Source organism: Rhinatrema bivittatum, chromosome 18 (assembly GCF_901001135.1).
Source record: "Rhinatrema bivittatum chromosome 18, aRhiBiv1.1, whole genome shotgun sequence".
Taxonomy (NCBI): domain Eukaryota; kingdom Metazoa; phylum Chordata; class Amphibia; order Gymnophiona; family Rhinatrematidae; genus Rhinatrema; species Rhinatrema bivittatum.
In genome coordinates this window covers 21,724,258-21,749,998 of record NC_042632.1, presented here as the reverse complement: position 1 = coordinate 21,749,998, position 25,741 = coordinate 21,724,258, and positions in this window count along the sequence as shown.

Genomic DNA, 25,741 nt, shown 5'->3' with positions numbered 1-25,741 from the left:
GTTCAGAATCATCTACAAAGTTCTAACGATCACTCACAAAGCTATTCACAAGCTCATACCACTGGAGCTCAATATCCCATTTCAGCCACATGTACCATCCAGACCGGTGAGATACACTTATAGAAACACTCTCGTTGCCCCATCCATAAAAACCTCTTTAAAGAAACGAGCTCTGTCCACTTCAGGCCCTGTGCAATGGAACTCTCTTCCACCAGAACTCCGGCTTGATCAATGCCCGATTACTTTTAAAAAGAGACTCAAAACTTAGCTGTTCAACCAAGCTTTTCACCTAAGCAGATGATCTTTCCAGTACTTTACCCTACATACTTATAGACTAGCTCTCAGGTTTAGCATTCCAACCTCTGCAGACGATCAATCGAAACTAACAACATTTTACCTCAACCCTAAGTGAACTCAATAGGCACTTAGATCTTTAGCCTTTTTAATCGCTGACTCCACGAAAAATATCCTGTTATTTATTTGGTTCTTTGATCCCAGTTCCATTACTCCTAGTTTTTTATCCCTTGTTTAATGTAAAGCATTCTTACATGCCTGTTTTTGTTATACTGTAAACCGAAATGATATATAATTTTTTACATGAATATTGGTATATAAAAGTGCTAAATAAATAAATAAATAAATAAATAAATAAATAACAATGTCATGGCTATATCCCAAAGTGGTATATCAGCAGCAAGACAGGAAGGCAGAGCAAGTAGCAGTAAGAATCCTAAGGTGGTACATCTGGTGTATGCTAGATAGGTAGCGTGGTATCAGAGAGTCTGCTTTGGTGGTGTAAGGAGCATGGCAAATGGCAATTAGGCAGAGCGGTAGCAGTAAGATTCCTAAGGTAGTATAATGGTTGAAAGAGGTAGCTATAATATGTTATATGTTCTAGAAATGTTGCCAAATAAATAAACACTAGGGTGTCTTTTATGCACGCCCCCCCCCCCCCCCAATAAAAAATAAAAGTTACTCTTTCTACCTCACTTTTTTGGTTCTTCATTTTGTTCTTCACTACAATCCCTGTCTGGTTCTCCAACCCTGCTTTTTCTGTTGGTTATACTGCGGTCTTTTAAACCCAGAAAACATATGTGAAAAAATAAAAGAAATACAAGTTTCTCCTCCAAGACCATTCTTTTCTGGATCTTCATTTTGTTCTACCCCTCTTCGATCTTAGCCTGGTTCTCTCACAAAAACCTTCAATCGGAAGAAAAAATTACTGGCACAAGAGAAAAGATACACAGGAGAGACCTTTCATATTTTTTAATATGGTGAAAGTTTCAGAAGGAAGAAAAAACTAATGCAGCTTCAGAAGGTACAGAATATGGGGAAATATTTCTTAATAAAGAAAACCTCACAAAATACCAGGAAAATCATACTTAGAAGAGGCCATTGTTAATTCTGATTGTGATTAATGTTTCAATCGGAAAGCAAATTTCACAATAAATTCAAATTCCATCCAGTAGCAAGATCATGTTCAAGTAAGGAATGAAATAAAAGCTCATGTTACAAAAGTGATGCTGATGACAAATCATTCTCTTGTACTAAATCTGACAAGTGGCAAATGATTCCACTCAAAGATTGTTATCTCCAATGCCATTTTGCAACTAATCCTGTAGATTTTTTTCACTCTGCATTACTGTCATATCCAGTATTTTGCATCTTAAAGGTTTCGATGTGTCTCTGTCTTGCTGCCATATCACAGACTTTACACCTTAGGGTGTTCTTGCCATTCAGAGGGCTGCTTTGCCATTCTCATGGTGTTTTGGTGTATTTATGCCACTGTTTGTGCTGCTTTTTTCCCTTGACAATACCTTGCCTTCCTGATTACCTTTTCTGCTTCATTCCCCCTTCATGGTGCCTTAGGATGTTGATGTCACTATTGGTACCTATTTGCCTTTTCTGCTGCCTTTGAAGATTTATGCCACTATTATCAGTGCCTTCTTTTGGTGTTTTTCCCTCTCTTGCTGCTTCATTGCTCCTCTGATGATGCTTGGAAAACTACTGCCACTACTGGTAGCACTTTGCCCCTTTACATTGCCTTAGGCCATTCATACTAATTTTGGTGCCACATTTCCACAGTCTAAGATCCTTGGAGTTCTTTTCCTCTTCTGATAATGTCTTCCCAAAAGTTTCATTAAAATTGATGAGAAAACCCTAATTCTGGAAATAGGCTGTAGTGCTTCCACCATTGTTTTAATGGCAAATGAATGAACAAAAAAAAAACTTAGAAGCAAGCGTTTTTGTTTGTTTTGAAACTATTAAACATTCAGAGGCTCAAGAAATGAATGAACAAATCAAACCAAATATTTTTAAGGGCATAAGAACATAAGAAATTGCCATACTGGGTCAGACCAAGGGTCCTCCAAGCCCAGCATCCTGTTTCCAGAAGTGGCCAATCCAAGCAACAAGTATCTGGCAAGTACCCAAAAACTAAGAAGATCCCATGCTGAAGCCAGTAACAGCAGTGGCTTTTCCCCAAACAAGTTGATTAATAGCAGTTAATGGACTTCTCCTCCAAGAACTTTTTCAACCCTTTTTTAAACTCAGCTACACTAACTGCACTAACCACATCCTCTGGCAATAAATTCCAAAGCTTAATTGTGCATTGAGTGAAAAATAATTGTCTCCAATTAGTTTTAAATGTGCTACTTACCAACTTCATGGAGTGCCCCTAATCCTTCTGTTATCCAAAACAGTAAATACCCAATTTACATTTACCAATTCTAGACCTCTCGTGATTTTAAGGACCTCTTTAATAACCCTTCCCTAATAAGTTGGGAATGGTTATTAAATGGGGGAAATACTTTTTTGGTAATTGAGAATGAAACCTTATGATGCCAGATCCCAGCCTTGGTTCTAATTGAGCTTTATGTAGAAATGAACAGGAGGAATGTGCTAGGTGATAAAATATCATTTTGCATAGTTGGCTAAGAATTAGTCAATAACAGCAGAGCAGCTTTAATGATGATGAATGTTATCACAAGGCTGTTTCTCTGTTACCAGTGAAAGTCGAACTAAAGCAGTTGTGAATGAGCTATTTCCATATACTTTCAATATTGCAGCCCTTCTTTGCATCCCTGTAATCCAAAGAAGATTTGGAGAATGCCGTGCGTTTCCTTTGTCCCCAACAAAAATGCATCATGGAATCCTTGTATGACAAACAATAAAAAGTTGCACTGATGATAGTGAGGGTTAAATTAAAAAAAGAATGTATCCCCCTAAACATGGAGTTAGGAAGCTGGCTCCTTTATTTAAAAACTAGCTTGTGTAGTGCAGCTAAATGTAGTCACCTCACTGGATGGTTCTATTTAGCTGCTCTACATGTTGATGATCCCAGAAACATAACTTGGTTGGAGGAGAAAACTATGCATATGAATTAATATTGCAATGTAATTTCCCCCACCTTATCCCATGCACAAACAGGGAGAAAGTATGTGGATACATTTGTAACCAAATACCTTCCATTTAGCTTTCAAAGGGAAACTATGTGGGTATTTATTCTGTTTGTGTTTATTCACATTTATAACTCATCTCTCTACAAAAGCCCAAAGAGAATTATTAGAGCATATAAAATGCATTCTAAGAACCATAACACAATGAAATAAAAATAAAAATTAAGCAACTGGTTCCTTAGTATCCAGGTATTATAGTCATAACAGAAGGATATCAACTTCCAGCCACAACAGTCACCACAATATATAAGGTGTTTTATAAACAACAATCATAACCTACACCATTCCGAGCTTGCAGTTTCTCTTTAATAATTGTTACTCAAAGTGCCCAGGTACCAATGTTCCTGTGTGCTTTGCTGCCATGTGCATTTGTGAAAATTGCCCTCATAGTTCGTAGTCAAAACTCCAACCAGTTCTGAGCAGTTGTAAATTTGTGACTAGGTGATTAAGATTTCACCAGATGTTATAAGATCCACACAAACGGTGTAATGCTAAAAGCCAAGGCACGTCCAAAATAAATGCCATGGAAAATGCATCCAGATTCAAGAAAGAGAAAGGCAGCAGTCACGCAGTGAAAGAAATCTCAAGGCATGAAGACCTAACTACTTTGTCTCTCATAAGAAAGCCTTAGGATGGAAATTGACGAGATTAATATGCCACATCTAGCTGGATATAATGTTAATACATTCTAACTTGCATTTTTAAGAGAACTGTCCACTAAACAAAGGATCTCAAATTAACAACATTATAATAGCATGAAAGTCAATTTCTTAAAAAAAAAAAAAAGTGCAAACTTGCCTTGTTTCGTTTTGCAGTCTGGAAATTGACACTAGTTAATGTACAAGTTACTCTAATAGCATCCACTGTATAACATTGTTTAGAACACATAAACCATTACAGAAAAAATGTTTCTGGCAGTTCAGTTCACTGAAAACTGGAGCAGTACAAGGAATGCAACTGTAATCTACCAGCAGTAATGTGAAATATATTTGACACTTACTGCTTGCTTTGATAAATATGAATTGATATCATGTTTTCAATGACCACATGTGGAATAAATGAATACATAGTTATAATTCAGATCAATCAGATATCTTTTTGCTGCTGCTGCTAGATATATCAGTGCGAACCATTTAAAAGTAGATGATATTAAAAGAATGTGCTTTATTAACAGTTGCCTTGTCAACAAAAAGTGAAGACTGTATGGAGTGATGCCACATAGGCCATTGGCGCTTCAGGCTGTTTTAATCAGGGTTCAACAAAGCAGTGTAGCAAAGCCTCCTAGTTAATCCGTCAGTATATTCATGCAGGTGACCCCGTTGGAAAAATAAATGAAAGAACCACTTGCATGCTGCAGTACTCTTCTTGCTGGAGAAGTGATGTGTGCCATGCATAGAAGCTGTCCAATTAAATTATCTTTCTCTTTCTTGATATGAGGTACTGGTGACTGACTTGAGGCGGAAGACGCCAGATTTTTCCCACACTAATAAGACAAAGTCATATACAGGCTCCACTTGATCTAAAGGCTTTTCGAATTGATAGTTATGTTGGGTTTGTCACTTGCTGGCAGAGAGATGGAGAGAGAGCTCTGGCATAAAAAAAAGGGGGGTTTGGTTTATGAGACGTCTTCGAGAAAAGGCAAGCAAAAAAAAAAAGATCAGCTTTCTCACAGATGAGTTTCAATTGTTTTGGGGTTCTTTTGCTGACTTCTACTGTTTTTGTATAGGCATGCGTAAATTTGGAGGAAAGAAGAATCATTACCAAGCTATGTTCAATCTGGGATAGATCTTGTAAGCTTCAATGAGCAAACAAGAGATGAAAATAAGTTACTGCCAGTTACATTATTAACAGTGGAATTAGATTAGGTTTTTTACCTACATAAAACATACATTTTCATGTAGCAGGGCAAGAAGAAATGTATGGGGTCAAAACTGAAAAGCTATCCATTTATCTAAGTTAGCCGGGATAGACATATCTGGCTAACTTAGATGGGATATGCAGCAGCAAGGCTATGCTGCTAACTGTCCCTGTATAAATCACTGCTTAGGCGGATAAGTCTCATCCATCTAAGTTTAGACCTGCTATTGAGCAGGTCTAACTTAGCAGGATAAATTATCCATCTAAGGTTAAATATCGCTACTTAGCCAGAAAACTTATCTGGCTAAATAGTGCTGCCCTGATTTGCCCATTGTACCCCTCAACTTATCTGGTTATCTAGCAGTCGCTGAACATAAACAGATATTCAGCATCTGCCAGATAGCTGGATAAGTCTTAGTTATCCAGCTATCTAGCATTTGAATAATGACCTCTATCTATCTAACCCTTGATGTACAACCTCTTATATATGCTTTAATATAGGGATGCACATTTGTTTTAAAACAAAATGGAAAGCACAATGAAACTGGGGGCTTCATATTTTTCTATTGATCAACAATATGAAAAATATTTGCTAATGAAAAAAATTGTTATATTAACATTTATTTCATTTTGTTTCCCATTAAAGCCTATGGGTTGAAGATGCTATGAGAGAAAGATAAGCAATGCATGTTCTTTTCTAAACTCAGATTACCAACAAGGGATAAGAGAAGGAGCATGACCAATCACTTGCAAGCATTTTTTCAAGCAGCTTATCCCAACTTGCCTACTTTTTTTTTTTTTTTTACCTAAAATTGAAAGAAACTGCAACAGCCATCCTTCTGAGTCATTTCTGTCTTAAGAGATCAGAGATTCAGCACATATATTCTGGAGCACATGACTTTTAGTCTCAAAGTTTAGTTAGAGAAAAAGTATAGGAAAAAGAATGTAAGTGTGCCAACTGCTTCAGCACTTTGGTGTCTTCAGTAACTGTAGTGTGTGTGCGCACAGTGTCAATTTGCTGTGTGCTATTGTAACACTCTGTGACATACTGCAGCAGAGTTAGTCAATAGCTAGCACTTCTTTTTCTGACAGTTGCAGTGGTGTCTGTGTGTTCACTCACCATAGTGTGTGGGTATACTGTGAGACTATAAAAGCCAATACCTGTCTGCCCATAACAATGATTTCTTTCTTAAAAATGTTCATCATGTCAATGACATTAAGAGACAGACATAGGAATGGGAGCATACAGAAGTCTACTGTACTAGTGAGAGCTGTGGACAGTAGTAGTAGCAGTGATGATAGCTAACATAGAAGTCTTAGTGGCAGGATACCAGCCAAGATCAGGTGTGATTTTTTTTTTTTTTTTTTTAAAGAGAGGGAAACATACCACAACCAGAAATGCAAGGTTGGGTTAGAAGTAGGAGCAGCTGCAGCAGCAGATGACTCGTTCAAATTATACACTTTATATGGTGTAAGGGCAGAATGAAGCAGACTCAATGGAGGGTGAAAGCAGTGGGGGGGGGGGGGGGGCACAAGAGCATCAGCAGAAGCCAATGCAATGTTTCCTATTTTGGCTTGACCAATATCTAGAGCAAATCTTCCTACTGATTCAGATGAATCATGTTTGGGATTTGAAGATTTAGATGAAGGGGATTTGGGAAGCCTAGTAACTGCAGAGGGTTTGGATAACCTGGTTACTAGTGTGATATCTGGTGAACAGCACGGGTGGATAGCATAGCAATACAGGTAGTAACTCATACTGCCAGGGTCAAGAGCAACAACAGGTAGTTCATAGCCATTTACCTCCTCATTTGCCTTCAAACCCAGCCCTAGCAGCAGTGCCCTTGGATACTACTGCTGGGGCTGGAGTTGAGGGAAAGCAAAGGAGTGGAGGCAGTTTAGTGCTGTAGAGGATCAGGGTTTTGCTGAATGCCTTTACAGTCAGGGGACCATCAGTAGCTGAAAGATACTGGGCAGCCTTCCTTGTGACAGACAATGATGAAAAGGGCAGTAGAAAATGGGAGCTTTTGGGTTATCTGTTTCTATGCACTTTTGCCTCACATGGCAGTGAGGGATGTCCTATGGCTGGGGCCCAAGAACCACTGAAATCTATTCCTGAAGGACCTGATGGAGAGGTGTAGGAAAATAGCAGGGCCTTTCCATGAAAACATGAAGGGTAGGGTAGGGTTTCTCTATAACAAACAGGAAGAATTTGGGATGCCTCCTTAGCATCTGACTGAAGATGTTGCGCGCGCCCCCCATTGAAAGCTATGCTGCAGAGGTTACTGGGGCAACAGATATTCCTTCAGGATTTGTCTCCGGAAACAGATGGACGTGGATTTCCCCATGGAACATCATGACTGGGTACTAACGTGGCAGCTGATAGAAACCTCAAAGCTCTTCAAGGATGCCATGGAGGATCCATGAAGCACCATCCTGGGAAAGGTCATCCCTATAGTAAATATTCTGGAGGAAAAATTAGAGGGTTTCTGTGAGAAAGATAAAATGGAAGTAGAGGTTCTTAAATTTCTGGACTCCTCGTGGCAACAGGTGCAAGTGAGACTAAAACCACTGACAGAAAACAATGCATACATACTTGCCACGTTTTGTTATCCATTTGTGAAAGGGAAGTCTTGCCCTTCATCTCACATTCATGAAGGAGCTTCCGGTAGTGAGGGAGGGAACAGGAGTGCCATAGGCAGAGGCACAGTGTGTATGTGTTGGGAGAATGTAGTATAGGAAAGAGTGGCCACCTCAGAGCGTATTGGAAGCTCGAACAGCACCCTATCAACTACCATTTCCTCCCCACACTTCAATATGCCAAAAACATGTTGTCCACAAAGAACCATCTCTTCTGAAACAGGCCATAGCTAAAACAGATAGCAAGACAGACCCTCATCCAACCCCAGCAAAGGAGATCCCAGGAGAAATTTCTGTGACATGCTATCATAGACAGCCCATCGAGGCCATGTATACAGATGTGCTGGCATATTGGGCACACAAGAGTACAGTCTGGCCAGACCTAACTATGATAGTACAGCACTATCTTTCCTATCCATCAAACAGCAAACCTAATGAACGTGTCTTTTCCAAAAGAGAAGCTCTCATTGCTCAAGGATGGAGAAAAAATAGATGGAAATGCTTGTCTTTCTGAAAATGAGTTTACGTTTGCTGAGCTTTCCAGAGATCCATGCAAGTGGTGAGACAACTAAAAGTACCTTGAAAGGCTTCCTACCTCCCATGCCCCTGATACACCACCTTGGGTTTTTTAGCTACTCTTCTTGATGTATTGCTTTGCTTCCACTGTTTCATTTTTTTAAGAACTGCCACTGCTGCTGCCGCTATTCCAAGCCAGTCTTCATACCTTAGGGTGATTCCTCCACTGTTCCAGCTAGTTTCTTGGTGATTTAACTAAGATTCTTGCCAATTCTTGGTCCTACACTTACAATCTATTGCTTTGCATGCTTTCAGTGCCACTCCTTGGATCTTTCATGCCACTCTGGATACTAGGGATGTGAATCATTTTTTGACGATTTAAAATATCGTCAGATATATTTTAAATCGTCAAAAATCGTTAGAGGCGATATTTAATAGGAATTCCCCCGATTTATCGTCAAAAATCGTAAATCGGGGGAAGGGTGAGGGCGGGAAAACCGGCACACTAAAACAACCCTAAAACCCACCCCGACCCTTTAAAATAAATCCCCCACCCTCCCGAACCCCCCCCCAAATGCCTTAAATTACCTGGGGTCCAGTGGGGGGGTCCCGGTGTGATCTTTTACTCTCGGGCCTCCGGTGCGTTGTAGAAATGGCGCCGGCGCTACCTTTGCCCTGTCATATGACAGGGCAAAGGTAGCGCCGGTGCCATTTTGTTTTTTGTCCCCCGACGTCAGGAGCATAGGAGATCGCTCCCGGACCCCCGCTGGACCCCCAGGGACTTTTGGCCAGCTTGGGGGGGCCTCCTGACCCCCACAAGACTTTCCAAAAGTCCAGCGGGGGTCCGGGAACGACCTCCTGCACTCGAATCATTTTGTATGGCAAAACGACGTCAGGAGCCCGAGAGTAAAAGATCACACCAGGAACCCCCCTCTGGACCCCAGGTAATTTAAGGCATTTTGGGGGGGTTCGGGAGGGTGGGGGATGTTTTAGTGTGCCGGTTTTCCCGCCCTCCCACGATTTACAATTTACACGATATTTAAAAAAACAAAACCGCGACGATCCGATTCCCTCCCCCCCAGCCGAAATCGATCATTAAGACGATCGATCACATGATTCACATCTCTACTGGATACTGCTTTTATTTATGACAAGCCGTTAAGCCTATTAAAATGGACAAGATGTTTGTTCCAAATCCCAGCTAAGCGTTGTGTGTGGTGTCAAGATGTGTACTCTTCCCCCTCCACCCTCTCTCCCTTTGCACTCCTCTTGCACCCAGTGCTCCCTCCTCCAGCTCCCCTCTCCTCTTACTCTTCTGCTGCCCCATATCCCCAATCTACTCCCATGTTCCCACTGCTCCTACTCATCTCTCATTCTACTAGTTCCTCCTTTCTTCCACAGGTCCTCTCCTGCAGCCCCTTCCCATTCTATCACCTGCTGGTCTGCCCCTGCAGCCCACCTCTCCCTCATTCTTCCATTACACTCCCCTTTCCCTCACTGTCTTCACCTGCCCAGCACCCTTCTCTTCCTTCTCCCACTCCTCCTCCTCCACCTCCTCTGGCCCTCCCCTTTCCTCTTACTATCCCTCTTCCCCCTCCACCCTCTCTCCCTTTGCACTCCCCTTGCATGCAATGCTCCCTCCTCCAGCTCCCCTCCCTTCTTACTGTCCTGCTGCCCCATCTCCCCAACCCCCTCTCACTTTTCCACTGCTCCTCATCTCTTTCTCCCAATGTTCCTCCTTTCTTCTACAGGTCCTCTCCTGCAGCCCCTTCCCATTCTGTCACCCGCTAGTCTGCTTCTACAGCCCCCCTCTCCCCTCATTGTTCCATTACACTCCCCTTTCACTCACTGCACTCACCTGCCCAGCATCCTTCTCTTACTTATTCTCCCACTCCTCCTCCTCCACCTATTGTGGCCCTCCTCTTTCCTCTTACTATCCTCCTTCTTCTAGTCCCTTTACTATGAGGTCGATGTGCTCTATCGCCCGTGGATAGGCCACTGTTGGAAACAGTATGCTGGGCTTGATGGACCCTTGGTCTGACCCAGTATGGCATTTTCTTATGTTCTTATGTTCTCTGACCGACGTGCTCTGCAAGTCTCTCTCTTGGGCGCGCGCGCCTCACTGCAGCCCTCACACAGCTCCATTTCCTCCCAGCGCCACTCTGCTCTGCCCGACATGCTCTCTCACCCGCGCATGCACGGCACGTCAGGCAGAGCTGCGCTCTACTACGCATTTGCGGGCCATCGGTCAGAGCCCATTTATATTGTGGATTCTTGAAATTATTGGTTTTATCTGACATTTAGCCTTAATTGTTTATACCACAGCAAAATTCAGCTCCCAGAACCAGAATCACACTGCTTGATAATTAGTGCTTCTGAGCTAATGAAGGCAGTATTTCCAAAATCTGTTTCAGAAGAAATATTGTGGCCTGGAGTCCCTGAATCACAGGATATTAAACAGCTTGTAGCTAAAGAACATTCGGTGCCTGTAGTCAGTAGCATCTTAACCTCTGGTGAAGACCAACTCCAAACCCAAATAGCTAGCTTCTTCATCAAACGATACCATAAGAAATGACATCAGGCTTCCTCCAGGGATTTCCTCTAGCTTCTCCTTGCCTAAAGCTTTCTACTGATTTGGATGATACCCTTTTCCCTTCATTTGGAGCATTGGGGTGTTCTTACCACTCTGGGTTGCTGCTTTGTGCCTCTAATGATATTTTGAGCTCTTCATGCCACTCTCTTACTTATTATGATCTTGTGTCACTGCCTAGGAAAGTTTCTGCCTATTTTAATGCTTAGTTTTCCTTCAAGGTGTCTTGAGCTATTCTTGCTACACTTGGTGCTACTCTGCCCCTCTTGTACAGCCTTGGGGGATTTATTTAATTGTTGTTGGTGCCCTTTGCCTCACTTTTTAGACTTAGAGTAATGTGGCCAATTGTTTTGCTCCTGCTACTTCTGGTACCATTTTGCCCCATTGCAGGCTCTTGAGCTCTTTTTCTCACTTTTGGTGCCACATTGGCATAGTCTTAATGCGCTGGCATGCCTTCATACTTGTAATGATGTCTCCCACCATTTTTATTTGAAATGATTAGAAAACCCCAATTTGGAAGCCCAAAATAGTCTGCATTGCTTCCCCCAGTGACTATAATGTTAAATAAATTTGTTTTATTTGTTCATTCATTTATTATTTTCATTTGAAACAAACCTAATAAATGACTGTGATCTATGAAAAGAATGAATGAACCAAAATTAATTTTGACTCTGCACATGCCTGGTCATTTATGGCTTTTACTAACTTTACCTCGCCTGCATGTCCCAATGAGAGATTACCCAATCAATATTGAAGAAATTAAAATCTTCCTTTATTATAGAAATTAGCACTCCCAATCATATTGGGAGTGCTAATTTATATTATCTTTCACTATTTCTTCATCCTGGCCAGATGGATGGTAGTATACTCTCACCTGTAAACACTTCCTTGTCATACATGGAATTTCTATCCATAGAGCTTCCACATTTTATTTTGTCTCCTTAACCCATGGTAACACGCCTCTACCAATTTGACTTGCCTGGCCATTTTGGAAAAATGTATATCCTGGTATCACAGTGTCCCTTTGGTTATGCTTCTTCCACCAGGTCTCTGAGATATCTATTATAATCTACATCTTCGTTCAGTGCCATGCATTCCAACTCCCCAACCTTAAGACTCCTGTAATTTGCATATAAGCAATTCAAAGTATGTTTTTAATTGTATTCACAACCTGCTCAGCAGTTGAAATCGGTAGTTTGGAATGATTTCTCTCTATCTGCAGTTTATTTAATTTCACATCAGCTCCTTTGCCTGTGTCACATCTCTATCGGGATACTCAAATTTCCCTATTATGCCAGTCTTAACCATGCTCTTGAGAGTCTGTTGGCTTCCCCCCATGATTTAATATGAAACTGTTCTTATTTTTAAATGTTAGCATATGCACAGAGGTTCACCTTGATTACGGTAAAGCCAATCCTTTCAGAATAGGCTCCACATCCCCATCTAAAGCCCTCTTCCCTGTACCATCTCCTCATCCATGCATTGAGATTCTGATGCCTGCTTTAGAGATCCTATGCATGGAACAGGGATAATTTCTGAGGATGCCACCCTGAGGGTTCTGGATTTCAATTTTCTACCTTAAAGCCTAAGTTTGCTTTCCAGAACCTCCCTTCTGAACCCTCTATATTATGTTGCCACTTATTCCATGACAGAGTGCTCCTCCCCAGCACTGTAAAATCCTATTTAAATGGTATATGGAGTCTGCCACATTTGCACCAGTCAGTCAACTTACCAAGTGATCCACATTTCCATCAAACATCGAGCTAACTATATTCCTAATGATTGAATTACCAACTATAATGGCCATCCTAACCAATCCCTCCTGGTAGCATATCATTAGAGACACATTCTCAGTGTGTCAGTATAGCTAATCACCTATAATGCAGGTGCTAGCTACTGGATCATTTCCTGCTATACCAGGTTTATGATTTACTTCCAGGCAACCAAGCACCTCCAAGAGAGCACAGTGGGAGCCAAGCTGGAAATCAGACTACTCTACTATGTCTCTGAAAGTTTCCTCTACATACCTCTCTATCTATATCAGTTCCTTCAAGTCTGTCATTCTAGCTACTCTAGCCTCCAGAGACTGGACTAATTCTCTGAGAGCCAGGAGCTTTTGCATTTGGTGCCACTGGTAGATAATGATACTCAGTGAAAAACACTAGATAGTTCCCATTTCACTCCTAGACTGCTGTCTACATCTCAATATTATTGAGTTGTTAGTTTTTAAGGTGGGTAAAGGGGTAAGGATGCTTAATCTAATGTGAAGTCCCTTACATTTATTTAGTGTATTTTATGCTTGCTGTCAGTGACCAGCAAGAGAACAGCAGTTAATCTATTTATAAGATCAGGATTACTCCCTTCTAAATTCATAATTGACTCTTGCAGTTAATTAGGATAACAGTAACTATCAGAGAATATGCTTGGGGTGGGTGGGTATAGGGTAGGGAGGATAGGTTGAAAAAGACACAGGAATACATTTACTTTTTAATTCTACATTCCAAAGATTACAGGAAAAACCTAGCTCTTAACTTCTAAAGATAACACCCCTCCATACACACACACAGAAATAATAAATTTACACCATAATCTCTCTTCTTTCCCAAGCTATATCATAAAATATCCAAGAAAGTAATACTTAACAAATCATTTTCTATCATGAACACAAGCAGCTTCTGCCCTCAATACTCTTTAGGGTTAAGGATAACTGAGCTTCAACTTTGTCTTCTTCTAAGGAAAATTCCTTCTATCAAGATTCTTTGATGATATTACAATTCCCAGTCTCAAGAAGCCTGTTCCTACCTCCCAGCACCGGGTTTGGGCCGCGGTTTTATCTCTTCGTCCACACCTGGTGGTTGCTGCCGTGGTCCTGCAACCTCCCAGCTCCCCGGCTCAGCCCAGGACTGCTCGTCACTCTCCCCTCCGTGGCGGATGGGTGCCGCCGCTTCAACCTCTGCATGATTCATCTCCCAGCTCCGTTGAGGGAACAACACCATGCCACCCATGCCATGGCAGTTGCCCTGCTTGGCCCCTGCTCCTAGTTGTGCATGTATGCCACCAGCCAGGATTTAAAGGAGCCACGGCGGGCCCCTAGTGATGTCGCTTCTAGCCTTGAGTAGATAAGGCAAGCTCTGACAGTCAGAGCTTGCCTTGGCAACGGGTCTCCTCGCTCTTGTTTGCTCGAGTTCCAGAGTTGCTGTTCCAGTTCCTGTGTTCCTGTTACTGCACCCATCTCCGGCTCCTGCTCTGGATCTCTGTGTTCCAGTTCCCGCTTGTTCCTTAGTTCCTCACATGGATTTCTTCTTGCCTGACATCTGGACTTCGGAGGCAGGCACCCTGCTGCCTGCCTCCGACCTCTGGACTGGACCTGACCATGCATCCTGTTGCCTGCCTTTGACCTCTGGACCATACCTGACTATGTATCCTGCAGCCTGCCTCTGATTCCTGGACCAGGCCTGTCCATGTTTTCCACCGCCCGCCTTGCTCACTGGACTGGATCTGACTCTGCCCTTGGATTCGATTTCAGGTCTCTCTCTCCTGGCTGCCACCATGCTCTCTTGCCAATTCCCTGGGATCATCCACGCAGATGCCCAGCTAAGACCAGCCGTGGAACGTGGGCTGGTAGTGGCGAAGTTCCAGCTGGCCCCTGCTTCCCATCCTGCCTTGCCACATGACGGTGGGGACATGTGGGGGTTCACCCCACAGGTGTCATCATCATCACCTCGGGCCAAGGGATCCACAATCCCAACAGATTACATATAGTGCATTTAGTTTGCCAGAGTGAAACTCTCAGCTAGTCTGCCTTTCTGACAATACTATAGTTAACACCTATTTAAATCACTATCAAGGTTCTCTCACATCTTCTCAAGGCAATGTACCCACTCTTTGGAAGCAAAGGGTACAGGAATAATCTAATTGTTGACTTCTAAAGGCAAATGGACTTACGAATAAGCTAGTTTTCAAATTCTAAAGACAAAACTCCCATAGAAATAACCAATCTACTTCATATCGTTCCACAAGTATTTTTAACATTGCGGGAGGACAATTTTCAGACAGCCAGTTAATTTTGGTAAAAGGCTTTTTACCTGTGAGTTCACTTTGAAGATTGCTCTCAAAATCCAAGGGTGTGCACCAAAAATATTTTTTTTTTTAATTTTTTATTTATACTGCTTTTTGATTTTACAAAAAGGAAATAATTTAGACAGTATACAATTAATTAATTTAACAATACTCATTACATGTTGAAAGTTTATACTGTCCATTACCTATTGTGACAGGACTAAAGAAATAAGGATACTCCAGGTAAGGATAAAGTACTTTGAGCAAATATTTAGGAAAACAGTAAAATAAACTTATACAATTGAAAAGAGACACAATATTCCTAGTATTTACGTTACTTTCTGCCTAGTCCTTGCTAATACTCAAGGGGAATGAGAATATGAATCAAGGAAAGTACGTAATTGATTAACTTCAAAATACACATACTTCTGCCCGCTTTTCCAAATTTCGCATCTACATGGGTATTTTATGGTCAACTTCCCTCCCTTACTTTCCACTTCAGCTCTAAGCTCTAGGAACTTTTTCCTTCTTATTTGGGTCATTCTGGAAAGGTCAGGATATACCCAAATCCTGCCTCCATGAAATTCTTCTAACCTGTGCCTCATAAATAATTTAAAGACTGCGTCTCTGTCACTTATAAATACAAAACTGACATGCAATATTGTTCTAACCTCTATCTTAGTTTCCAAAGTGGTCTCTAATATTTCAGATAGATTTAATATTTGTTCTGCTGCTTTGTTACTTTCTAGAGCCTTACCCTTAGTTTCTACATAGTAAATTTTTGCAATAGTAGGCATAACATTATCAGGCCACTTTAATATACCAGAAAGATACTCCTTAAACATATCTAATGGTGATGTTAAATTTAACTTAGGAAAGTTCAACATTCTTAAGTTTAGATATTTTTGATGATTTTCTATCATTTCCAGTCGTTTATTATGCAAAATTTCAGTTTTTGTAAACCTCTGATGACATGTTTCCAACGTAGTTATTCTCTTCTCCATTTCTCCTTTTGTTTTTTCAATCTTTAATATTGATGATTCTAAACTTTTTGATTGCAGGGTAGATTCCGATGTTTGTTTCATTAAATTAACTATGGCAGTTTCGAGAGATGTTATTGCAGACCATAATGATTCTATAGTGATCTCATTTGGTTTAGTTGGCAATATTTTAACTTCCTTGTCCATTTCTACTATCCCTTTATTAGCAAGGTTATCTCCACCTTCCTCTTTTTCTGGAGTTAGTACAATTGACTGTTCCATAGGATATTTTGGAGGAGAAGGGGTAGACGGGGCACCAGGGCTAAGAGATATTTCGGCCGGGAGAACAGATATTTGCTCTGTATCTGTATCTCCAATGGCCTCTGCTCCCGGTTGATGACTAGGAGCTGTTGGGAAAAACGTCGGTATCTGTGTTTGAATTGGTTCGGGTAGAGGAGAGGATGTAATTGCCTCTCTTACCTTCGCCTTTCTTTTAGTATGAGGCATTAACTTAGGTAAATGTTTAATTGATATCGAGTATTCTCCTTACAGTTGTCTACTCTGTTTATTAACTCCTATCCTGGAGGGGTTGGGAGCAGCTAACCTTAAATAAATTGTTTACTCACAATTAGAAGAAACTTTCAAGTATGGATTCATCTATTTAAAAATTTCTTTTGCGACACGCACCAGGACGACGACAAGCGCCGAGGGTGTCCAGATTTTATATTGAACGCCGGTCCCCTTATGATGACGTTAGCACGCCTAACCGCGGGAGTCCAGGGGCGGGAAATCCTCTCCCTTTCTGCTCCACTCAGAGCTCGTCCGGTCGTCCAGCAAATTCCAAAAGGGTAAAGTTAGCTGCTCCTCCAGCGAGACACCGAGGGTGTCCAGATTTTATATTGAACGCCGGTCCCCTTATGACGTCAGCACGCCTAACCGCGGGAGTCCAGGGGCGGGAAATCCTCTCCCTTTCTGCTCCACTCAGAGCTCGTCCGGTCGTCCAGCAAATTCCAAAAGGGTAAAGTTAGCTGCTCCTCCAGCGAGACACCGAGGGTGTCCAGATTTTATATTGAACGCCGGTCCCCTTATGACGTCAGCACGCCTAACCGCGGGAGTCCAGGGGCGGGAAATCCTCTCCCTTTCTGCTCCACTCAGAGCTCGTCCGGTCGTCCAGCAAATTCCAAAAGGGTAAAGTTAGCTGCTCCTCCCCCAAAAATATTTTTATTTAGTTTAGTTTTTCTCATTTCAATTTGTATTAATTTTTCATTGTTTGATGTTTGAATTCTTTCATTTATTTGAAGCAAACTAAACAGCAAAGTGAAGAAGAAACTAAAAAGCAGAAAGCAAGAAAAGGCCAAGATATGCCCTTCCTACTGCCACCAAAAACCCAAAGCATCACCAAGATTAAAAAAAAACCAAACAAACAAACATTTATCCCCTCCCTCCCCCTCCAGGCCTTCCCCTATCCCCGCATCCTCTGTGGACTTGATCTTGCCACATCTGTGGGGATTGCACTTTGCTCAAGCAGTGGAACTGGAGCAGATGTAGCCCTCAATCACTCCTGTCTCTCTGAGCCCTCCCTTGAAAATGGTGCCAGTCAGCACCGAGGCCAGCGCCATTCTGAAATGTGGCCATGGGAGCCGGTGGCGCAGTGCTGGGTGACAATTCCTTCTGCCCCATTTCCACTGCTTGTGCCGACAGCAAACCCACGGATAGGACAAGGTCAGGTTTGGAGGGGCACTGGGGGGGGGGGGGGGCGGAGGAAGCCGGAGGGAGGTTGAGGTTTAAATGTTTTAGTTTAGTTGGCAATCCTAGCTTTTCCCCCATTTTCTAAAATGAAGGGGAACAAGGAAGTAAGACAAATTTTGAAGAGGTTTTTTTTTTTTTTTTTCTGCTTTGTCTTCTACCAAAATTAAATGAAACAAAGGTTTTTGTTGTATTTTTTCGCATTTCATTAGAATATAAATGCACATCCCTAACAAAATTCAGAGCTAACACAGCAATATGAAACTATCAACGTTTTATTCTGCTACAAAAATAGCAAAATGTACATACTTTATGTGAAGATTCACCAATACAAACATACTGAATTCTGTGTTTAAGAATATCTGCTGCTGCATTACAGGATGCCTAAATTAAAATCAACAAATGGGAATAGCCGTACTATGCTTACTAGAATATCTTCTCTCAACAATGGAGAGATCCAAAAATGGCTCAAGTGTGCATCTGCCCATCATATTATCTGGAGCCTCCTGTATCGTTTTACCTTCTTCCTTTCAAATTGCAGTGATTATGATAACAAGAAAATGGAAAATACCCAGTGCATTTATTTTAGATGAATGACATATCATATCCGAAAAAAATGCTATTTTAAGTTTTCTCCAAATTGAATGGAATGGCCTTGCAAAAAAGCACCTGAACACTTTCAGGTATTTTAGTTTTGTTTCAGAACTGGCTTGTCCAGACCCTTCAAGCATACCTGCTGATTTCTGAGGTCCTCCCGGACACTTCTTCCCCCAACCCCCCTCCCCCATAAAGAAAGCTATGGTGTATGGGCCCACTCAACTGGGCTGAGCCGAGCCCAGCCAGGGTATCCCCAGGCTCCCTTCAACCTCCACCCCACACTCTCATACATTTTTTTTTCCTGTGGCCAGGGTCCTCCCTGGCCCTCACCTACCACTTCAGTGGAGATTGCTGGTGAAAAAGGAGATCGGAGGGATGCCCATTCACTTCTGTCCCCTCAAAAGTCCATTAAAAAATGTTACCAGTGACACTGAGGCTGGCACCAAAGTGCCATTGTTCTCAGAGCTGGCCAGCACCATAATATTGTACAGCCCTACAACATCATGGCACTAGCCAACACCGAGAGTGACCCTTGTGCCAGGGTAAGTAAGCAGTGGACAGTATTATTTATTTAGGGGTTTCTTATATACCGAGGCACGTTTGCAAAACATCACCTCGGTTCACAATGTAACATAACTTAGCAACAGGCTTTACAATAATAACATTAACAGGTAGGGGTTAACAAGGGCAGGAGATGATAATACGAGAAATATATACAAATGTACAAGTTGATTTTAACAAGTAGATTAAATAAAGCAATAAGAATAATTAGCAGGGTTAAGTAATAGATGGAGGGGGAAGAAGAGGAGGAAACCTAGAGTGGGTGGGGGGTAAGGAATGGGCGAGGGTCAGATGGGGTAGGGAGAGAAAATAGACGGTGCGAGGGTCAGGTGGGCGGTCGGTTGGTGGTCAGATGGGCGGTCATGTCGAATCTATGGGGGGAGTCAGTTCGTTAGTCAGGATACGCTAGTTTGAACAGCCATGTTTTGAGATTGTGCTTGAATTTTTTGTGGCAAGGTTCCTGGTGTAGTTGGGAAGGCATTTTATTCCAGTGGGAGGTACCTGAAATGATGAAAGATCGCTCTCTAAAGGTGGTATGCTTCATGCACTTAGGAGAGGGTATTTGGAGTTTGGCTAGATGATGTGTTCTTGTGGGTCTTGTCGGAGTGTGAAGTAGGAGATGTTCTGGGAACCATTGCATGTCCTGGTTATGAATGGCTTTGTGTATTAGCGTGAGTACTTTATATATTATCCTGGAGGCTACAGGGAGCCAGTGTAATGATTGAAGGACTGGTGTAATGTGGTCATGACGGTGAGTGTTGGTAAGGATGCGTGCCGCAGCATTTTGTAATAACTGTAGAGGTTGTAGGGTACTTTTTGGTAAGCCAAGGAGGATAGCGTTGCAATATGATGGGGCCACCAAGCCCATAGCATTGTTAATTTATGTGTGTGATAGGATACTCATATCAGGACCACTGGGCAGGTATAAATGCGTGTGCATATCCCACGCTGGGCTCCATGCATACCGGTTAATTTTCAAAGCAGACTTATAAGTACAGTATATAAAATATCTGCACAACCTCCCAATCATCAAGACTCCTCTAAAATCCAGTTCAAGTTACCTGCAAAACATGTTATGCTATACTCAGACTTGGTATTAATGCAATATACCATATGCCTGAGTCACCTACAGTACTGTACTGTTGATTTCACTGGTAGTTTCCCTAACAAATTATGATAAACTGTGCTTCATTCCCAGCATGGATCACCTCCAATGGGGAATCTTCTACATTTTACCAGCATCAGATGAAAAGGGAAATTCTATCAGAGAAAAACATCCCTCCAGTAATATAATCCCCTCACACTTCATTCCCCAGAGCCCCTCTGATTTGTTTCTAATAAAAAAAAAAAAAAAGACAGGTTTCCAACACTGATTACTTTGCTGCATTGCATCCAATGTAATAGCAGCAATATCAATAAAGAAAGCCAAACACCTGCAGCCAAGCAAGTGCTGTACAACAGAATTATCCTGCCGGGTAACTTATTTAGGGACTGCACAGAATTTAATCTGAACTGAAATCAGAAAGCAGTCACATTCAGGTGTAGAACTGTCTGATAGAAACTTCCTAGAGTTTCGGAAAAACAACATCAACAACAAACAACCACCCACGTTCAGGAAAAAGAAATGAGGAAAAAGCATGACAGATGTGTATTTTAAAGAATCATCAGTAAATAGTAAAAGGGCAATTTTTGAAATTCCTGTGGTGCAATCATGCCCATGGGGACTCTCCCCACGGATATTTGCTTTGAAATGTAGGGGTCTCGCCAAGGCCACAGGTTCTTCAGTACCTACAGATTCTTCTCCTGCTTCATTATGGGTGCAAAGCCAACACCCCGTAAAGCATGCATGGGGACCTCAAACGGAAATCCCCGCAGGTTGCTTGCCAGCGCCAATCTCTCTCCATCCCTGGTCCTATACTCCTGTGACACGTCCAAGTGCTTGTGAAACAGCAGACAGGAAGCTCGATTGTCAGGCACCAATTTCGTCTGGGGAATTGCATAGTTACCTTGCTATCCCCAAGACTGGTATGAATGTAAAAGCTACCCAGCAAAATAGGCCAACTGAAAACGTACCTTGAGATTTTATTACAAAGTTGGCAGAGGCAGAATGCAGTAAGTAGTAATCATGTACACGGCCAAAATAGTTATTTCTTTTTGGCCTAATTTCATTTTATGGGAAGGGGTGTGGGGTTGTTTTCTGTTTTACAGTATAGTAGGGACCTTCATTTTCAGTTTTGGTTTTTTTTTCCTAGGAATTTCAATGTCATAACAAAAGAAAAATCAGGGGAAAAGTTGATGTTGTAACACACAGGAGAAAAATCACTGTTTTTTTCTTTTGTTACAACATTGAAACTCCCAGGAAAAAAAAATAAAATAAAAACTGAAAATGAAGAGCTCTAAAATGTAGGGCACACTAATTTCTGAAAAGAATAAAAATGAAATTTGTGTGTGGGGAGGGTTCATGGCCATTCTCAATTCGTTCTGGTTTTAACGAAACAAAAAATGGCCGCTTTCAGTTTAGCTGTTTAAACAAGTGCACATCCCCTGTGAGCAGTTATTTTTCTTTGGTGGAACACAACATAGCAGAACGGCTTGAAGCACAGCCTGCAGAAGTTATTTTATGTTGCAGGGCCTGTGACTCAATGTGCTGCATAATATTCTGTAACAAGTGCGTTACCATGAATTAGCTGGAAATCATCGTTCTTCCCCTCTGTGCCTGTCAACATCAGAAGCAGATCAAATCTGCCAAGAACTAGGTGTTCAGACTTGCACTGTGCATGCTGAGGCCATGGTGAAGATTTATGTTTTGGACTAAGAATTAAGCTGCCTTACTTTTCCCATCCTTCACTTCTTTGGCTTCTATGGCCAAGTCCAAAAGCAAAGCATGTTCAAATAGCATTGTCTGAATTATCAAGAAGGCTATGTACCCTGTGAAAATGTAATTTTGTTATGGGTTTGACAGTTGCTTGATTTTGATCGTTAATATTACTACCCTTAACATAAGGCTGGGGGGTAACTGCACAGATCAGCAGTTACTATTAACAGAAACATGGGGACAACCTGCACAGAGTGGCAGTTACTATTAACAGAAACATGGGGTAACCTGTATGAAGCGACAGTTACTACCCTTAACAGAAAAATGGGGGATAACCTGCACTGAGCAGCAGTTATTACCATAAGCAGCTTGCTGGGCAGACTGGATAGACCAGATCGACTTTTTCTGCCATCATTACTATGTTACTAGGTTTAGATACACATTGTAGAGAAGTATTTCTCAAATAGGATATGGAGTACTGCCTCTATTGCATGCTAATCTATTTTATGAATATTCATTGTGGATATCCTGAAAAGCAGAATTGCAAGCGGGTACCTCAGAACTGGCTTGAGAAACACTATTGTAGAGTCATACACTTTATGTAGTCAAGAAGTTAGTATGTGTGTGTGTATATATATATATATATATATATATATATATATATGCACTAAGGTGCTATGGGTATTTAGACACTTAAGACAGCTGCTGACAGGTGAATTTTAAAATGCGTGTGTGTGCAAATACTGGAGGATATGTGTGTGGCTGGTCTCTGTGCACAACAAGTGCATTGTCGAAAGGGCCTGGCCATGTGACTATCTCCCAAGACACCTAGAAGTGCCAGGCCAGCCAAAAGGGGTGGGGGCCAAACGGGACAGCAGCCATTAGGCCCTGTCCCAGGGAAGTGCATTCCAGCAGCCAGCTGGCGCATGTATCTTGTTGCTCTGAAGGAGCAGGTAAGTTAAAAAAAAAATAGGGTAGTTAGGTAGGGGTTAGGAGTCGGGGAGGAGAGGGGAAAAGGTAGGAAGACTAGGTATGAGTATAGGGAAGTTTCCTCCCAGTCCGCTCCTTATAAATGGAGTGGACTGGGAGGGAACTGGGAAAGACCTACCTGTGTCGCTGCACATATTTTTGTAAAATATCCCCCACCCTTGCGCATGGGAGATGAAAGCCGCCCGCAGATGCGCCCACAAATTATAAAATCGGGTGCACATGTGCTTGCAGATATTTTATTACATGCATGCATCGCCGTGTGCATGTTAGAAAATCAGGGCATCCATTTGTGTGCACCGGGAGCCACGAACGCACGTACGTGGAAGCCCACGCGTGTCTTCAAAAATCGACCCCTAAGGGCATAATGAAGAATTTATGCACTGATCAATAGTTTGTGGATTTTATCTACCACTTTGATATAACATTTAAGTAGTGAGAGATTTATTCAATTTATGAGAGATGTTATTCATGGGAAGAACATCTTATTTTTAGTATGTCTCTTAAATTAATTTTCTTTACAATTTTGATGATAATGGCTTTCTTTATGCCATAACTAAGTTGCAAAAAAGCACGTAAGTGAAAAAAGCTAAGCAATACGTTTGTCTTATAATAGACTGATACTGTGATGGGATGTCCTGCTCTAGCTTCAATAGAAACTGATTGAAGGATTCAAATATTACCACCTGAAGGAGTGTGAGCTGTGATACTTGATCATCATGATTTTCAATTCAGATCATGATTAGGGATTTTGAATATACATGAGCTCATCGGATGTCTGAGGAAGAGTCATATGAAAAGACTATAGTTATGTTTAGTCTCAGTGATTTTGTTTGGAGTTTACTAAATTACAAAAACATATTTCTTTGGACTTTATTTTTGGAGATAATACATTAATAACTATGAGATTCATGTGAGAAATCAGCAAAGATGTTTTTCTTTTTGTTGAGTCACCTTTTTTCTTTCATTATTTTTGTTCAGAAATTCTCCAAACTAAGGCCAAACTAAGACCAAATCTTGCCCATGGAGAACATCTTTCTGGCCCACCAAATTGTCCTTGCCCCATAGCTGGATTGGCCTGCAAAGCAAGGTTTACTTTTTTGGGTTTGCCCACCTGTGGAAGGTGTGGCATCCCCACCAGCACGAGGAAGGTGAACCACTAGGTGGGTAGGGCTGTATCAAGGGCAAGGATAGCAGGACACTCAGCCTTGAAGAAGCACTATTGCTGGCATCAGGGCCTGCCCACAACAGTGCCCTCTATATAGTGCACAGAGGAGGAGGCACATGTCATGTGGACCAATTTGGATCTTCCTCCACATTCCAGGCCAATCTGCTCCCCTCCCCACAGAGGAGACCAACACGCAGACCAGATCCTCCCCATCCCTTCTATGCCCCCAGGAAGAGACAGCATGCAGCACGGGTCGAGTGAAGCCCCTCTTTCCTCCTGGACGGCACCGGCCCCCTTTCAGCAGGTGGAAGAGAATGAATTGTTGTAGCCATGAGGATGATTGCTTGGGTCCTGAACTATTGGCCTGGGAGAGGGGGAGGGGAATTGCTTGAGACAGTAAGGGTAACATCTTCCTCTTGTTGTAGGCATGGGAATTAGTAATCTTCCGGGGATTAGAAGGGCTTGAGGAGCTCCCTCTTCCAGTGATAGGGGAATGGTGCTGGCTCAAGGACAACAGGGGATATGGGAGGGTCTCACTAGGCAAAGTAGGAAAATGCCTACTTGGCAGTTGCTCTGCCTGTGTCCGTAAAAGTAAGCTCCAAGAGGGACTGACCACAATTTTGGAAAGTGACACCTCTCCCCAGCCCTCCCCAGTTAGAGGGGTGGCCGGCTAGCCACGTACTTAAGGTCAACCAGAAGTATAAATCCATCTCTGAGAGAATGGGGGAGGTTGGCAGGGGATTGAGAATTGCTGGTGGGAGGAGGATGACTGGGAATTAAGAAGTGGTCTGGGAGCTAGATGGCTGGTGATTGAGCAGCACCAGTAAGGGGTGGGGATTGAGCTCTAGGGATGTGAATCGTTTTTCTAACAAATTGAAATATCGTACGATATTTCTAAATTTGTTAATATATCGGGTAAAAAAAGAAACGATCACTTTTCCCCCCGAATTTTCGTAAAAATTGTTTTTCGGGTTAGCGCGTGCTAACTCCCGTTAGTGGTCGCTAACTCATGTTAGCACGCACTAACAGAAAAGCATTTATTGTTATTTTTTGTTACTATTTGCTAATTTTGTTAGCGCGCGCTAACTCGAAAAATGATTTTTCACTACAAAAAAAAAAAAAAATGGGGATCCGCGAGAAAACGAGATTTTCCCGCGGCCAGACAATCCCAAAAGCGGGAACAATTGGGCACCCGATTCACATCCCTGTTGAGCACTGGCTAAAGGAGGACACATGAATGCCACTCCTGGGCACTAAAATGCCTAGTTAAGGCACTGGATATGGGGAAAGGAGGGCGAGAGGTAAAAGGACGGGTTTTGAACAAGAGGGGATAGAAGGAAAGGACAACGTAGTAGAAGGGGGAATAAGGAAAACTGGGAAAAGGGGAAAAATATATAGAGAGAACAAGATTGTATGGAGGGTGTGAATGGAAAAGAGTCCATCTCACGTGCACACACACACACACACCACCATCCGCTCTTCTCCCTCTTCTCTCAGGGCAGAGTATAAGACAGGGTTCCTTAGAAATATTACTGACATGCTATCCACCACACCTCTGGGGACCCTGAGTCCTGCCACCTCCTTTGCCAGCATTTCACATCACTAAAAGGGCCAGACTCCAAGGAGGGCCTCCCCTCCATTCAGTAAAACTGCAAGGGAAACCTTTCTCCCCAGTCTGGCCCTCTCAGTGATTCAAAATGTCCTGTGGCCCTTCTCTTTAAAAGTTTGGGGACCGCAGTTTTCATCATTCGTACTTTTCATTATTAC